We start from the raw sequence: 14,960 nt of genomic DNA, 5'->3' as shown, positions 1-14,960 counted from the left end.
TTATGCTCCTTGCTGCTGCTTGCCCCCTTTCCAGCACTCAGCTGTATGGTTCCTTGCACTTTTTCTTCATCTTTGTTTCTGCTGCTGCTTCCCATACATTTGCTCCCAAGAACTAAGATTTTATTTTTGGGTTTTTTTTTTCTCCTTTTCCTCAAGCATTGATGAATGGCCTATATCTCAGTGCCCAAACTCACCTTTTTCTTAACTGCAAATGATTGATAGAGCAAAAATAACAGTGGAACGGTTTATGTGTCCTGACAACCTCAGCTTTGGCTAGGGCTTCCCTCAGGGGATTGTCTGTTGTTACTCAAGCAGGAATTTAGACACCTATGAATCTGGAAAGAAACCAAATGGGATTTTAGAACTCCTACTACATAGTCTGGATACTTTTTAAAAGTAGCAAGTCCAGAGTGCTGTTGATTTTCTATCATATAATATTGTGAGGGACAGATGCACAGATGGCATAATTTTGACAGATGAACTGGAGCGTTATGAAATGCATCTTCATTTACCCTTATTTGTTTTAAACGTTAAGAAAAAAACAAAAGACCATGAATATACTTTGTTAAAAAACATCCATTATTCCTACTTCTGCATATACTTAGATGCATATGCTACATAATTCTAGAGTGGTTTAAGCCTGTTATTCTTACTGTATTATCATTTAAACATGCTGCTTTCCTTTAGCATGTTCTCCGTACATTTTCATTGTTAAAATGAATGTAGCAATAACCTTTTTGGAAGAATGTCCAGTTGAATTAGTTACACTTTTAACTATAATGAGCTCTTAAGGCCAGATTTTCAAGCGGTATTGTAATGTGGCTTCACTAAGATCAGGGTACTTGTGTCAGATTACACCTATAGAAAATCTGAATGTAAAGATTAAGACAGTTGTTTATTAAAATTTGTGTGTCTACATTTAGGCAGAGAAGGAAAAAAAATAAAAAAATTACTCAAGTAGAATAGATGTCTCCGTTTTATTGACTTTCACAGGTTCCTAATCACAAAGACTTACGGCAGATTTCCTCCTGCATCTGTTGATAGAAATGTGCTGGGAGAAGTTAATGGCTTTGAAAATAAAAGACCAAAGTACAGTAGCACCCTTGAAAATGCTGACTTCATAAGTCAACATTTAAATGGGAGCCTGTCTTGGTACTAAATAGCTTTTCAGCTTCTTTCTTATCATAGTAGTCCTTAATTAAAATAGTTCAAAGGAGTAGAGTCATAAAACTGCAGTTTTTTTGGTGCTAAAAAGAATTCCTGCACTCAGCAAGGCTTCATCAGTTCTCATAACTTAGCCGTTGAGTCAATAATCTTCTTTTTATTACAGTGAACCACACATTGAGAATGCCATAAGCAATTATTTAATCTTTCTAACTCAGGGTTAGTTCAGGACCACAGTGGTCTAATTAAAAAGTGCTTCATTATATCATTGATTTCTTGATATGACGACAAAGTCCTACTTAATTCTGCATTACTTTGAAACCAATAATGCTGATAGCCAAGCTTTCTACACAAACACTGAAGGGTAGGGAAGGAGACAAATATGTCCATCTATGCAGTTTGTAGGGGAAGAAAGGAAGAGAAGAATCAAGAAAGATCAGGAAATGGAGAGAAGATTTTAACTTGCAGGGGAAACCAAGGTCTATGATATTGGATTAAAATACTTGTTCAATCAGCCAGTCTAACTAAATTCTGAAGGATGGTTTGTTGTTGTTTTCTTAAGATAAAGCTTTGCAAAAAGTACCGCGTTGCTAGCATCAGGCATTGGGCTTCAGTGATCTATTTGCTTGTCAAAACATCAACATCACAAATTCATTGCATTGCCTTACGAATGACCTCTTCTTAGCCCTGTTTTCTGTAGTTTAGGGTTTCATTCATTTGTCATGTTGCAATCCTATTTCTGGTTTAAATTTCCACTTCTGTTGAAGACATAAGTCTAAGTAGTAGTGTAAAAAAGCCCATAACCTCATTCATAACTGTCATGACCTTTAATTCAGAAGCTATAGCTCCAGAATAGCTGCAGTTAATAGTCTTTTCAAGAAGTCTATTCAGTTTTTGACTAAAAATTTATATGGTAATATTGATTGGGAAATTGAAAAGACTTATGTAGAAAGTGAATTGAAAAATAGAATTTTTCCTCTTTTTTTTCTAAGAGAAAAGAAGAAACATAAAAATTTTTGTCTTTTTATTATTATTAGCTCAATTCAGCTGTCCTACTAGCATGCTTCTTGCACCAATTCTGCTCTGTAGTTTTGTGCTTTACTGTATTTTTACAGTACATGAAAGAAGTTATGATATGGAGTCTGGTGTCATGAGATGATACTCTCTACTTTTTAACACTCAGTGAAGAATAAAATGTAAGAAAATGGAATTATAACAATAGTGTCAAGGTAATCAAGTGAAATATTTTGCTTTTTAAACATTAGAATTTCTGTACTGTCTATTTTCCACACGAAGGTGCTGCTCACTTGAGTATTCTTGCTCATTCATCACCAAAAATGGTTTCCCTTGAAATAAACTCAATTGATGGTCTCTACCTTGGTACCAGTAATGAAAAATAAGATGGTATAACATACATTCATTTTTACTAAGGGGCTGTAAGCAACGGTTAAGGGAAGGCTGTAAAAATCTCACTCTGTTTCTCTTTGCATTTATGGACTCTCTAATCGGGATACTAGCTCAAGTAGAACAGAACTTATTTAGAGTTAAATCTGCACTTGCCCAATTAGAAACCAAATTAGATATCTTCTGTAGGCTAGAACAAACTCTGGATATTTCATCCTGGAGAATTTCAAGAAGTTAAGTACAGAAAAGACTTAAAAAGTGTAAAAGTAAATTAACAGCTCAAGTTCCCTTGTCTTCTGAAAATCCCTCTTAGGAATTCTATTTACACCCAAACCAGCTCTGCTGTTGAAGGAATGACATCTGTCAAAGTCAGTGCCGTCAGCGTGATGTGCCAGTAAATCCTTTATATTTTTGCATCTTTTCCCACATATCAGGAATTGCTTTGACATGTTGAAACAAACGCCACCAAAACCATTTTCACAAATTTTGCTTGTGCTCAAATTCGTACTATATTTCTCCTTCTTGCCTTTTTTATAATAATGTATTAAATTCATCATCACATCCACAGTGTTAAAAGATTATTCAGGTTCTGTAAACTAATTTGGATGAAGCATCTTCTTGTTCATAGTGAATTCAGGATCTCTCACTTGTACATATATTCAGTCCCTCCGCAATTGTTTTAATGCCCTCACAGAGTCAGTCTTCTCACAGAGAATCAGTAATAACATCAAATACTTTAGAATCACCTATTTTAGAAAGAAAACTGCCTTCTCATAGCCTTGCTATATGCTGGGAGATGCTTCTTAGAGCAAAAAGGTATAGCTTGGTGTAGCTCATGTAGCGCTGTTTCCCATCTTCCAGAGAATTGATTTGAGGATTTTAACAGCTCCTTTCTTGCTCCTGGCTCACCTTGTCAAGCTGCTTAACTCCACAGGACTATGGAGCCTCTTATCATCTGTGCCAAGTTTCAGACAAAGCTCTGCTTCCAGCTTCACATCAGGCCAGGTAACGTAGCAACCCTTCCAGCTGGCTCCCGCCAGAGATGCCCAAAGTCACTGTTACCCTCAGATTCTACCCTTTTATGGTTTTTTACTGAGCTCTGAAAGAAAGAAAAAAAACACCCTCATTATTTTCTTGCTAAATCCATAGCGTTCTAAATTGTACTGAGTCTGTGGTCAGAGTTCAGTGCAACGAGTTGTATAGGGAATATTTTTTTGACTCAGATAAAGTTTTGAGAACCATATTATATATTGCTTGCAATTTTGAAACAGCAAATACTATAAAATGTTTTTTTTGTCAGCTGACCCAAACCCATCAGGAATAGAGTAGGCACCCTATTGCATGTAAAAACACCTTCCCTTTTCTTGATGAAACTGAAAACACATTTAGAGAGGGTTTCCTGCTTGTTATTTTCCCCTTATAATAGATAACCCACTGATAATCGACCAAGCCTTCATTTTCAAGTAGAAACTGGCAGAGAGTCACAAAATGCTGCAAGTATCTTGAAATGTTATTGCTTTGGATAAAGTATCATCTGCTTGGATAAAAGGCTGATTATCATTAAAATGTTATTTTAATATACATTAAAACATTAAGAAATACCTCTGTGCTGCTCAAGTAGTTTTGAGTCACTGTGGTAGCTCTATAAAAGTATTTTAGCTTTTTAATGTGCAGAGCTGGTTTCAAAAATGCACACATAAATCTACAAGTTATTTGAAACATGTCTCTTGAAACAAAATTTGGAAGGATTGGAATTTGCTGTTTGGTAAGCTTTAAAATCTAGGACATTTTTCTTGTAAGGAGAGAGAAATAAAACTGTTTTCTCAGAAAATAAACATTTTGCACCCAGGAATTTTGTATTTATAGATAAGTATTTGTAAAATTCACAGCCTGAAATGTCATGGGCAGGTGGGGATAACCCTGGGAGGACACGGAGCCTTCACCAGCTGCTATTCTCTCCCCCAGTGATACGGGGAAAGAATTGGAAGGGTAAAGGTGAGAAAAGCTCATGGCTTAAGGTAAAGATGGTTTCATAGATAAAGCTGCACATGTAAGCAAAGCAAAATAAGAAATTACTTCACTACCTCCCATCAGCAGGCAGATATTTCACCATTCCCAGGAAAACAGGGCTTCCTCACGTATCAAGCTCAATTGGGAAGACAAATGCAATTAACACAAATTGTCCCCCTGTTCCTCTTTCTTTCTCCCAGCTTTTCTTGTCGAGCATCATGTCGAATGGTCTGGAATATCCCTTTGGTCAGTTGGGATCAGGCATCCCACACCCTCAGCCCATTCCTTGATGGGGCGGCCTGAGAAACAGAGAAGGCCTTGAGGCTGCATAAGAAGTGTTCGTTAATTCCTAACACATCCCTGGGTTCTCAACAGTGCTTTGGTCACAAATCCGAACACAGCAACATAGGGGCTGCTATGAAGGAAATGAACTCCATCCAAGCAAAAAAAATGGTGTAGGTTTCACTGGACCTCAAAGAACTTTGAACAAAATGTAGAATATATATTCTTCATTTTTTCACTACCTGTTTTATAAATGAGAATACCTGGACTAATATGAGGATATTTCTCAATTCATGCTGTGAACCTGGGCTGATGAAGAAATAACCTGTTTCTGTTCAAAAGGATATTCTTGCTAAAAGAGAAACCTCCCAAACATTCTCCTAATCAATGCATTATTGTAGTACTCCCATTTCCTTCACCTTCCCTGTCCATATCCTTTTCCATATGTGTAAGTATAACTTTGCTCTCAATAAGTCTCCTTAACTCTAAAAAAACCCCAAACCATGCTACAATAATAGTAATGGGTTAGATTGGAAGAAAACTGCACAACTTGAACAGTTTACAAATTGTCTACCACTTAACTCAGTACTGACATGATGTGGTTGTTTGTAATTCCACCAGTGACCTATATTTTAAAAGCAGCAACCTTTTAAATACAATACATCTAAATGCCTTGTGTTTGCTTCTTTGCTCTTTGACCAAAGAGAGAAAACTATTGTAGTATGCACCGTTCGTTAGTTTATATAAGGATTTTGTGATGTTGAAACCCAAAAGACTTTAATTAAATACAACTACAGCTTGAGAAATATTACATGAATTGCAATGTTTAGGTTAAAATGCATTTTACTGGCCGTGGAAATTTTTTGAATGAGTAGTATGAACAAATCATGTGGACAGTGTTTTCAAAATTCGCTGTTGACTTAAGATGCTATAAGTTTTTAATGCTTGACTTGACAAGCATCACATAGTTTTGTATTTGTAGTTTGATTTTTACAGTGGACACACAGCACTGGTTTAACATTAAGTATCCTGCCAGTTGTTTGAATGCAAACAGCAAATCATTTGTATCACTAGCCAGTTTTCAAAATCGTGGAGTCTACCTGTTCATCTCCCTTTCAGTCAATCAAATAAGACAATTTCTAGTTCTGCCTAACGCAAATACTGTACTTCACTGTTGATATCAGAGGCTACTTAAGTACATGTGAAATCAGCAAAGTGATTAATGACTCATTAGAAAGTAATACATTTCCCAAAAGAATTCAGAGGGATTCAACTGTGGAATTCCTGCTGTACTCTACGGGAGCTACATGACTTAATCACCATGACCTGTACTTTATAAGTAACCTTTTGGGAAAATAAGCAACTTAAACTGCTGGAGACATGTACTGTTGGAAGGTATCACACAGCATTACAGCACTCCAGATTAAAAAAAAAAAATCTTGAAATGAAAATGTTATTGAGAGACTTAAACTGAAAATTCAGAACCAAAAATCTATGTTGGTAGTGACTGGGTTGGGGGGTATTCGTGTTCCAAATATTGAAAAGTTTATGGTCTTATCCATTACAAGGCTAAAAGAGGACAAAATTAGATGGATTTCACCATTGTACTCATACATCTACTAATTCCTTTTAGCAAATGAGTAGATGTTTGCAATATGTCATGGAAGCTTCCAAAAGGCATAAAAAAACCATTGTGATTGAGGACAAATATGATAGTGAGGGAATAAGATGTCTTTGACTTCTAAATGTACACACAGTAATTCACTACAAATGTAGTTCAGGAGGTGGAAAGAGACGTATACGGTGTGCTGATGAAGTAAGTACTTTCTGCAGAAAGGCAGTAAAAATGAACTGCTTCTAAAGCACATCAAGTGGGTTCTTCATCCATCTCAACAAAATGAAGACTCACCTTTTGTTCATTCATTTTTTTGGTGTGTTTCGTCATTCCAGTTCCACATAGAATCTTTTTTTTTTGCTACTCTACAGAAATTATTTTTAATGTGAGGGGGTGATGTGCCGGCCACTTCTCTGTGCTCTAAAAGCAAGTATTGACTTCTAATCCAAAGAAACAGGTGGTTCTTTTACAGTCTTGAATAGATTGATCTCTGGAGTCAAATATGTAATATCTTTCTAAATTTCTACCATACTTCTGTGTAGAAGCATGTACTGTTGCTTTGAACTATACTTGCTTATAGTAGTATTTACTCAGGTAGCAAATCATTGACCTTGTTTATGGCTACATGAAAGATCAGGCTGTTTTACTCTCAGAAAGAAGAGGAAAATTATGTGATGCTGAAATTATTTGTTTCATGTAAATAACTGAAGCAAGACCATTAACCTCATTCTAGCGCTGTGACCATATCCTCTTGTCTATGCACTACTCTCTTAATCACAACATTGATCATTCGTTACCTTTCATACCATATTCAAAAATGCCACAAGGGATATGCAGTTTCTAAATTCTGTCCTTTAGAACACAGAATGACTATTTTGCCATTTTCTATCATTACTCATATACAGTTGTGTTTTATGATTTAATTCTTCAGATACTTAGTGAAACTATGACTTTTCAGGGTGTGTATATATATATATGTATATATATATTTTATGTCTATCACTTATTGCATGGGTACAAACCAGCATTTAGCTAGACTTAAATTTCATGTTCCTTTATCTGTTGTAACAGTGAACTGTGGATATGATGTTATAACTGACTACGCAAGTATAAGTTGCTCTCCCAGATGGGGAAAGGTACTTTATTACAAAAAGCGCACCACCTTCAGCAATGAGAGTCTTCTCATTGACTTTAATGGGCATTAATCAGGCTTGGTGCCAGTGATTGTTTATGTGCATATTTATATTTAAGCTGTAAACACCGGAAGCATTCATTAAGCTTAACAGTGAAAGTGGCTGACCTCTCTGTATCAAAACCAGTCACATACAAATAGTAAATTAAATCAAGCATTAATCAAAACTATAAAATAGCCTGCTTAATCCTTTCAGAAACAACACACACCCTCAACCCTTGTCAAAGAAATGTTTTTTGCAGCGTATCTGGAAGGTCATCAAGTCCTGGGCTATTTCAGGAGCAAGTTCCAGATGGTCTCTAACATACTGAATTATGTATGTCTGTGTGGGAGTAGGGAGAGAGGGGCTTGAAAGAACCATTATACTGGTATGAGTAAACCCGTGCATTTTACATTCATATATGACAGGGTAGGTGTTAAAATTAAAAAAAACCCAAACCTTGGATCCTTTGTTTTAAGTGGCAAAAATAACTTGTTTCGAAAATCTTTACTGACAATATAAATTTCATATTTCACTCAATAGCACTCTAAACTCTGAAGAAGGCTTAGCTTTTATTTGGACAACATTTGTCTTGATTACAGCAGTACTAGTATTTTAATAGTATGTGATAGCCTTAGCTTGACATTCTGTAAGCTATAATCTTTTATCTTGTAATTCTTACAGTGCTATAAAGTGAAAAACCTAGCAGCTATATATGCATTATTACACAGAAGATAATGATATTGCGTAATGCAGATATATATGTTTAAAACTGCTTTGCATTAACTTATTTCAAATGCACAGGACATAAAGACAGTAAATGTTTTTTGAGCATAATGTGTAAAACTCCCAACTATTTCTGTGCCTCAAGCTACATCTCCACTTTGAATGAGTTTGCTCTGTCTGCCCACATGATGTTTAATAGGGAAAAACACTGACCAGGTATTAAGCAAAGAAAAAAAGCAGACAATCTGAGGCTGTTATTTACTTAGGTCAGAGTTGAAAATGGGATTTATTAACCAATGGTCCTTTTCAACATTAAAGCTCTTAGCCCTAACGTTATGTTCTCACCGATGCTATGATGAAATATAAAGGACATGGAGTAAATACACTTTTAATGCTTTCAGTTCTCTGTGCAGGAAGATACAGTTGGCACTGTATTGATATAAATTATAAAATAAGAAGGAAAACTAAATACAATAATGTTTAATAATAATAGTGATGCTTATTATGTCACAGAATGGAGAGCTCCTTTTCCCACTGTCATCTTTTGAGTTCTATTGTGGCCATAGCTCTAAATCCGAGATACTGGTGAAATTCTGTTCATGTGTAAAGAGACCAAGGATATGGAAGAAATTGCACGTAGATAAATCAACACATTTTTGTCCTAAGGTAATAATATTTCAAAGTACTTTCATTCTGATGGTTTTCAGAATAACTATTTCAAGTAAATTAGTGGCCTTGGACAAATTCCTGGAGGAGAAAATGACGTACATGTCACAAAAGAAATCATTGTTATAGGCACAGCTAGTGACAGTGCTTGGTGTCAACAAACAAGTTAGTTGACATAAAGCCTACCATTCAATTACTGGCATAAAGAAATCTCCTCAAAAACCAGATTGAAGGCATGGCCTATCGTACCTCAAGTTTGAATAACAGAGCAATAGTGAAAACCAGACAGTATCAGTGATGTAGTAAGAGAAGAAATTAATTTCTGATCCTCACCCTGTGCCTGTTCAATGGACTAATAGAAAATGTAAATTTTCTATACAGAAAGTAATGGAATTTTTATAATATTTTGTACATAACTGAAAATACACTGCCAGTTTAACACTGTGGCTACTAGCTTAAGATACTTAATGTTTCTGAACTTTCCCCTAGAGCTATCTTCTTCCTATCTGTCACTGTTGGTGAGCTCTAAAGTGTGTTGGTATCATGTAGCCCATCATATAATGAAAAAGAATACACAAACCCACTTAAAAGAGCAAATTGCTTCCTGGAAATTTTGGATTACTGAAGCTGATGGGCTATTGACAAAATGTTGTCCAGAAGACAGCGGAAAACCTTTGGGTGGAAAGTGTTGCTTCAGTACATTTAAAATTTTAAAAACAATTGAACAAGAAATATTTCTTAAAATAAAAACAAGGTCCAAGATCCATTTTAGGTCAGCATTCACTCACCAGAATACTCTCCAGCTCTGCACAAGAGAATTGTGATGGATTAACTGAGTGCATAACAGATATTGTTTTAGTGCATTAGCCCTGATTTCCTGTTCAAAATGATTGATTAGGCCTCAGTCAAGGCAGTGTCCGCAGCAAATATTAAGCAAACTTACCCAGACACAATCAATCACTTTTATCAAAGGATCACCACATTTGGAGCAAAAAAAAAAAAAGCTTTTTACTGTGTTCATCCACACAGAAAAACTATTGTTTGCTTCAATGTATTCCTTCAGGCTGGTCAGGTGTGAGGTACAGAAGAATAATTTGCTTATATTACAATTTGTTTTCTATTTCTTAAAGAATAACATGTTTCAAATAAGACATGGTGAAGGTGTCGTAAGGCAATTCAAATATTTAGAGACTACCCTGAAAGAAAGAAAGGTCATTTGTATATAAAAACTGACCTTGGTGGTTTCAGCCTTTGTTGGTTACCAGTGGTACCAATACTTTTTCCCTAAGGGACTGCATTTCTAAAGAATTCTTTTATATTCAGCTGTCAGTTTATTTTACAATTATTTAAGCATACATAAATATTATTTAGGTACAGTCAAATAATCTTATGTTAACAGGCAAATGTGAATTTATCATTTCAAGGGTATTGTACATTCTGTTTCTCTTTGTAAGAGATGCGGCTGAGCTTTGTGATGCTCAGTGTTAGAGCAGGCTGTTGTTAAGCAAGTTGTTAGCTTTTGCAGACAGAGACCCTAACAACTGAGACAGCACAGGGGGTTTTGAGCCCTGTCTTGAATAATGGAGTTTAGACTATCAGCACACATAGTAGGATCCTATTTAATCACCAGGAGGAGAAAAAAAAATACTTTTTTTATGTAGGTAGGAATGAAAGGACCTGCCAAACTGGTCTAAAATAAGGAATGAAGAACAATTATCCTACACTATAGGAAAGAATGAAGTAGAAAAACTTAATGACTAAAGATTATTTTTCTCTTAAAAGCTAAGATGTTACTTATAAGAAGTAGCGGAAGAATAAAACCATCAGGATTTAGGAATTTAGTAGTCAACTACAGGAGAAACTGTAGATTTAGAATTGATCCATGGCCCAGGATTTCCTCACCATGCAAATTCGTAAGTTCATAAACTTATGAACTTTCTCCATAAGCTTGGGAGCTATAGAATAGCGATATCAGGCATGTTTCCCTGAAGGAATTTTCCCCATGAATCGCTGCATCATTTCTGTGGAATGGCTGAGAGAGCTGGGGTTGTTTAGCCTGGAGAAGAGGAGGCTGAGGGGAGACCTCATTGCTCTCTACAACTACCTGAAAGGAGGTTGTGGAGAGGAGGGAGCTGGGCTCTTCTCCCAAGTGACAGGGGACAGGACGAGAGGGAATGGCCTCAAGCTCCACCAGGGGAGGTTTAGGCTGAACATTAGGAAAAAATTTTTCACGGAAAGGGTCATTGGGCACTGGCAGAGGCTGCCCAGGGAGGGGTTTGAGTCACCTTCCCTGGAGGTGTTTAAGGGACGGGTGGATGAGGTGCTGAGGGACATGGTTTAGTGACTGATGGGAATGGTTGGACTCGATGATCCAGTGGGTCTTTTCCAAACTGGTGATTCTATGATTCTGTGATCAGCCTGCTAAAAAGGAGTTATATTTGTGTTTCTCAGTTTAACATTGGTACCACAGATCCTCTTTTAGGACCACTGCTGGTCAAGACACCTCCACTGCTCAAGCCACCACTACCGGTCTTGAAACCAACCTCTGCTTTCCTGATAAAAGGATTCTTCTACTCCTGTTCCTACTCCAGCTGGAAATACGAGTTTGCTCCACTACTATGACTCAACATTTAATCCATGCACATTTATGCAGTCTTCTGTTGCCTTCTAGCTGAGTAACTTTCTAGAGCAATTGTCTGAGGTCTAACATTCCACCAAACTCTAATAATCCTTGTTACACAAATTTTTATAGTATAAGCACAGTAAAGCAACATCTTATGGTTCAGACAGGAGCACAAATTTATTTATTGTCCTCTTTGTATCCAAGAGAACATCTGCAATGGACTTTAATTACTTCAGAGCATGCAGTGGGGATGTCTTCAAATGAATTTAAATTGCAAACCTGGTCAACTAAAATGCTTTTAATTGTTCATTGGCAGCCATTCAACACAATTTTTACACTCCGATTATAATGCACAGCTGCTTTGGGGTGTGTGTGCTAATAATGCATAGATATATCTATCAAATGTATCACCTAAATGTATGTGACACTATTTATCAGAGTTTAAGAGAAAACGCAGTCATAGAAATTATGTTTATGCTTTACATTGTAAGATCTACCCAGTACACAAAATAGTTTTCCTTTTGTATGTTTTCATTCTACTCCTGCACCTATAAAATGAAAGAGGAAAGAAGTGGAACAGTCAGAGTGAACAAACTGCAGTGCTCCCCTCCTACCTCCCTCTTCCATTTCCTCCCTATGGACATGTTTCCAGCTTTCTCCAGACCAGGGGATGTATGATGTCTCCTACCCAACACCTCTCAGAGAAGCCCTTTTCTTTTTCTTAGTGGCAAGGGAATCGATATAGAAGGAATCAGGGAAACAGAAGCAGTAGAAAGTGCCTGTGCAAACACAGAATATTTCACTGGCTGTCTCTAGATGTTTCTGCTTTCTATCATGTAAGTCCTAGAGAGTCAAGCCTGAAGAGTTTATAGCAACAATGTATTTTTTGACATGCTATCCAATTTTGATTCATCATAACTATACAGTGATTTACCTCTAGGCCACTTTACGTTTTTTTGCATTAGCTTTTTTATGCAGTAAATCTGATTAAGATATTCTAGTGTATGAGGTATGAGCGAAAGCCGTATTTGCTTTTTCTTATGCCTTATTGTTTGAAAAATTCAAGGTAGCAGTAGAAACTACCTTTTTGCAGTGCTGATTCTGTTACAGCAGCACATAGTAGATGATTTATGTGATAAAGAAATTTATTATTAACCTCATTGCGGTCTTTTAATTTTCTCAGTAACTTTTTTCTCCCTTACATGCTTTCCATATGTATTTGGCTTACTTTGCAAGGTTTTGGTAGCAGGGCAGGGCTTCAGGCATAGTTGCTATGAGAAGAGGTGATTAGCTGCCCCTGTGTTGAGCAGAGCCAGTTTCAGATGACTAAAATGGACCTGCTGCTGCCCAAAGCTGAGCTTATCAACGATACTGGTGGCACCTCTGTGATAACATGTTTAAGAAAGACTAAAATATGCTACCTGAGCTGTTTACAGTAGTGATTTGTTTGTCTTTGCTTGTATAACCTGTAAACTGAGATTCTTCACATTATGGTGCCTATGCAGATTAACAGTAACCTATGCCACAGGCTCTTAAAACCAAACAAGCACTGTGGCTTCTACTCTTGGATCAAGTCATTCCATAGCAAGTCATTTAAGTTGTGCAAGTTTCCTAAATATTCAAAGAGGGTTTCTTAAAGCAGTTTTAATTAAGATATTTTAGAACTATAAAGAAATACACTCTACTAATCTTCTTTATTTAATAGATTAAACCTAGACAAATCACTGGAGACTGTATAGTCTTTAAAAGGAATATCTTCATCAGCTAGAGATTAACTTAGATCATCTAGATAACCTGGTTTGCTGAACCAAGTTGGTTTGATATTCAGTAGTACCTCCCCAGGAGTTTGGGGTTAAAAATAGTGAATTAGAAAAAGAAAATCTCCAAAAGGGATTTTCCTTTGAACAAAATGATGTTTCAGTTTATAATTGAAATACAGTATGCCTTTGAACTTTCAATAGCTAAACCCATTAAGTAAGAGTATCACATTTCATTTATTATATTACATTTTAAGTTAGGTCCATGCATTTTTAATTCTGTTTATGTCTTGAGAGCTTGCCTCTAGTGGAATAAAACCAATCAAGAACCTAGAATAAGAATTAAAATCTAGGTCCTAATTCACCGTTGCCCTGTGGTTCCTTTGTGTTTGCTTGAATAAGCATAAAAGACAAATAAAGTAAATTTAAGGACTCTGGAGTATACTGTTATTGTACAGGGTCAGATTTTGCAAGGCCACCCTAAGAGTCCCTTAGTGTAAGAAAACTGTACTCCACGGTGGCTAAAGATAGAAGGAAGTATATTAGCTGTATGCCAGGGCAAAGCAGGAGGAAAAGTGGCCAAAATAAATGGTTTCACAGAGAATTTGTGTTTATAATATTAAAAAGTGAATGAATTGAATGGTGAATCACAGAATCACAGAATAACCAGGTTGGAAGAGACCCACCGGATCATCGAGTCCAACCGTTCCTATCAAACACTAAACCATATCCCTCAGCACCTCATCCACCCGTGCCTTAAACACCTCCAGGGAAGGTGACTCAACCACCTCCCTGGGCAGCCTCTGCCAGTGCCCAATGACCCTTTCTGTAAAGAATTTTTTCCTAAAGTCTAGCCTAAACCTCCCCTGGCGGAGCTTGAGGCCATTCCCTCTTGTCCTGTCCCCTGTCACTTGGGAGAAGAGGCCAGCACCCTCCTCTCTACAACGTCCTTTCAGGTAGTTGTAGAGAGCAATGAGGTCTCCCCTCAGCCTCCTCTTCTCCAGGCTAAACAACCCCAGCTCTCTCAGCCGCTCCTCATAAGGCCTGTTCTCCAGCCCTTTCACCAGCTTCGTTGCTCTTCTCTGGACCCTCTCCAGAGCCTCAACATCCTTCTTGTGGTGAGGGGCCCAGAACTGAACACAGGATTCGAGGAGCGGTCTCACCAGTGCCGAGTACAGAGGGAGGATAACCTCCCTGGACCTGCTGGTCACGCCGTTAACAAAAGGCAGGTCTTGCCAGACTAACCTGATCGCCTTCTATGACAAAGTGACCCGGCTACTGGATGAGGGAAAGGCTGTGGATGTGGTCTTCCTGGACTTCAGCAAAGCCTTTGACACAGTTTCTCCCAGCGTTCTGCTTGAGAAACTGTCAGCCTTTGGGCTGGACAGGCGCACACTCTCCTGGGCGGAAAACTGGTTGTATGGCCGGGCCCAGAGAGTGGTGGGAAATGGTGTGAAATCCAGCTGGAGGCCAGTGACAAGTGGGGTTCCCCAGGGCTCAGTGCTGGGTCCAGCCCTGTTCAATGTCTTCATCAATGATCT

The sequence above is a fragment of the Phaenicophaeus curvirostris genome, chromosome 31 (assembly GCF_032191515.1).
Source record: "Phaenicophaeus curvirostris isolate KB17595 chromosome 31, BPBGC_Pcur_1.0, whole genome shotgun sequence".
NCBI classification, from domain to species: Eukaryota; Metazoa; Chordata; class Aves; order Cuculiformes; family Cuculidae; genus Phaenicophaeus; species Phaenicophaeus curvirostris.
This window is presented reverse-complemented; position numbering follows the sequence as displayed.